Source organism: Lactuca saligna, chromosome 7, assembly GCF_052625555.1.
Source record: "Lactuca saligna cultivar CGN05327 chromosome 7, ASM5262555v1, whole genome shotgun sequence".
Lineage (NCBI taxonomy): Eukaryota > Viridiplantae > Streptophyta > Magnoliopsida > Asterales > Asteraceae > Lactuca > Lactuca saligna.
The window spans coordinates 151,798,837-151,802,839 of NC_136423.1; positions in this window are offsets into that span (position 1 = coordinate 151,798,837).

The following is a 4,003-nucleotide window of genomic DNA, read 5'->3' on the forward strand; positions in this document are numbered from 1 at the left end:
CTATCATGCCCCTCATTCTCGACTCCTCAACCAACGTTCCATCATGCAAGTTTTCATAAGAGAGTAGGCCTCATTACCACGTTCGATACCCATCTTAGACAATAAGAGCCACCTCCCTGATATAGTCCTCTTGATCGTCTGACGCTGCAGCTGGCACTTGCCCTAGTATACTAAAACAAAGGGCATCCTAGTCCTTGACCATCTCAGTCCCCACTGACAACCTGCTCATGCTATATCATTGCCTTGCGGCAGACATACTGCCTTGAAACTCTGGGGGAATATCGCCATCAATGCTAACCCACAAGGTTTACCCCCAGGCTTAAAACCGAAATCTCAATACCTCTTATGTTTCCCATAGGAAACAGAAATAGCACCACTCAAGTCACCGAAAGTGACATTTCCATTATCGGTTGATTTCCCAACTCAGGTCGCAATCCTCCATAAACGCCATCTCTACTTATCCTTGACTCTTGCAATTTCATCTGACATATCACTAAAAATACCTTGGAATTACCTTAACTTCCCTCACAAGGGATGCTGTCACACCCCCGAACCAGACGGCGGAAACGTCCGGGGGCTGTTGTGACTCAATTGAATACCATCACAATGAATATACATGAAACATAACATCATACATCACCAAGCATTGGAATAATACAACTGGTAGCGTTTACATTTAGTACATTGTTCCCTAACATTACATGCCCAAAAAGTAGATTGTTCGGTACTAATTTAACAAGCAGCAAAACGTCACTGAGTACACTTATCCCTTCGACTTATCTGTTACCTGAGAATACAAGTATTTTGAAAAACGTCAACATATGAAATGTTGGTGAGTTCATAAGTAATGTTTGAAATCCAATGTTTTTATCGTTTCGAAAACCACCAGAAAATCCGATATTTTCTGAAAATAGTATTGTAACACCGAAAATTTAAAACCAATTTTTCAATTTTTATAAAACATAATTCCATCAATATTCATAAAACAACCATCGTAATTGTTCAACAAAAAAAGTACAAAATCCCAAGATCATAATGTCAAACTCCAAACGTGTGTGTGTACGGATCAAGCCGGCGCCTTCCCGCGGTCGTCACTGGTACCTGAAACAATTAACATCAACACTGTAAGCACAAGGCTTAGTGAGTTTCCCAAAATACCACATATATCACACATTAGCCACTCTAGGCTATAACTCTGTGGGTCCGTGCACCCAAACTCTGTGAACCCTCAGGTTCTAACTCTGATAAACATGCACCACATAAATCACATAGAAATCATGCAGTACTACACATACATAGCATACAAATACTCTATCACATAGCTCTGGGTACCTACTCAAGGTAAAGTATAGTGAGAAGACTCACCTCGCGTGTCTCGGTAAATCGTAACCCTGAACTCGCTAAACACTCGATCTGCCGAGCTGTAGTCCCCCTATAGCACAATACATCCCTAATTAACACTTTCCCAACTTGGGTTGACCACACTATCACAAGTCAACGTTGGTCAACGGTCAACGGTCAACTTTGACCGGACTCGGCGAGTGCATTATAGCGACTCGGCGAGTGCATTATAGCGACTCGGCGAGTCTGAGCGCATGCACCAATTTCCCTGGAACCTTCCCCTGACACGTCGAGCATTTCCCTCAACTCGACGAGCTCCACCTGGCACGAGTTGTGGGGCCACCACGACTCAACTCGCCGAGTCTCAAGAACAACTCGGCGAGTCCAGTTTGACTCGGTCCACCTGTCCATCCTGACTCCCCCCCCCCCTGACTCACTGAGTTCACCCTTCCCAACTCGGTGAGGCCACTCGCTGAGTGGTCGGGCAACATTCATGCTACTCGCCGAGTCTGTTCTTCGGACTCGGCGAGTCCGTGCCATGCACTGACTCAATCTTGCTCTAAAGGTCAGATCCAGTCCATTAATCCATAGATCCAGTCCCTCCAAGCTTATTTAGCACGTAAAGCCACAATCTTGATGCACATATAACCTCTACATGACCATAAATGATGTTTTTGGCTTAAATACTTCAACATAAGGTCAAGGACTCCATTTCCACCCATAAAGCTTGATGAGTGAGGCCCTCTGGACCTCTATGGATCCAGATCCATGGTCTCAACTCAAAGAGGGAACCAAAGGGGCACAAAATCACCCCATAAATGACCACATTAAGCCCTAAATTGCATCAAGCTCCACCAAACAGAAAATGGTCTGAAATAATACCTCTAGAGTGATAATCCAAGCTCCAAATCCACGAAATAGCAACCTCCTTTGCTTCCTCTTGCCTAGGGCCTCCTTCTTCTTGCTAAACAACACACACAAGATCAAGAATGGCTCTCTTTTCTTCACAAAACGCTCAAGAACTCTAGGGACACTCTCTGGGGGTTGGGTGAGCACAAATGACGGCCATAAGGCCCTTTAAATAGGCCTCAAACCCGGAGATTTAGGGTTTCAATACACAGCGCAGACTCGCCGAGTCCATACCCTGGACTCGCCGAGTCCAAGCGCGCACCAGCGATCAATTCCGCGTCCCTACTCGGCGAGTCTGATCTCCAACTCGCCGAGTCCCTCTCACAATATAACACAATTTAAACTTACAAGATACCTGGTAAAAATCCGGATGTTACAACTCTCCCCTACTAGAACTGGACTTCGCCCTCGAAGTCTCGCTCTAAAATAGCTCTGGATGCTGCTCCCGCATCATACCCTCCGGCTCCCAGGTCATCTCTGATCCCTTCCGATGTTGCCACTGAACCAATACCAGAGGTACCTCCTTGTTCCTCAAAATCTTGATCTTCCGATCCCTAATAGCCACTGGTCTCTCCGCATAATTCAGGCTCGCATCTACCTGAATATCCTCTAGTGGAACCACTGCCGACTCATCGGCCATACATTTTCTCAATTGCGATACATGAAAAGTGTTGTGAATCTGCCCCAACTCTACTGGTAACTCCAGCCGATAGGCTACCCGGCCTACCCTGGCAATCACACGAAACGGGCCTATAAACCGGGGCCCCAATTTGCCCCTCTTCCTGAACTGGATCACTCCTTTCCAAGGAGAAACCTTCAGGAGAACAAAGTCGCCGACCTGAAATTCCAACTCGAACCGGCGTCTATCCGCGTAACTCTTCTGTCGGCTCTGAGCGGTCAGTAACCTCTGCCTGACCAGTTGTATCTGCTCTGTCGTCTAATTCACGATCTCTGTACTGCCCATTACCCTTTGCCCAACCTCTCCCCAACATATGGGAGTCCGACACCTCCTACCATACAACAGCTCAAAGGGCGGCATACCAATGCTCGAATAATAGCTGTTATTGTAGGAAAACTCCGCCAAAGGCAAATACGTGTCCCAACTACCCCCAAAGTCCAATACACATGCTCGAAGCATGTCCTCGAGTGTCTGTATCGTCCGCTCACTCTGACCGTCGGTCTGGGGGTGGTATGCGGTACTAAAATGCAGCTTAGTACCCAACTCCTCATGAAATTTCTTCCAAAAACGGGAAGTGAAACGCACATCGCGGTCTGAAACAATCGAGATCGGCACCCCATGCCGAGATACAACCTCCCTTACGTAAATCTCCGCCAACTTCTCTGCTGAAGAACTCTCACTGATGGCAAGAAAGTGAGCGCTCTTTGTCAACCTATCCACAATCACCCAAATTGCATCAACTCCTCTGGCAGTCCTCGGCAATTTGGTGATAAAGTCCATAGTGATCTGTTCCCACTTCCACTCGGGAACCTCCAATGGCTGCAACTTGCCATGCGGTCTCTGGTGTTCGGCCTTTACCCTTCGACAGGTCAAACACCTCTCGATAAACCATGCTACATCCCTCTTCATACAGGGCCACCAATACTCCTTCCTTAGGTCCAAATACATCTTCGTGGCCCCGGGATGGATCGAAAATTTCGATCTATGAGCCTCCTCCATCAATGTAGCACGTGTACCGCCCACAAACGGTACCCAGATCCTGCCCTGATAAGTCATAAGGCCTCGACTATCCGA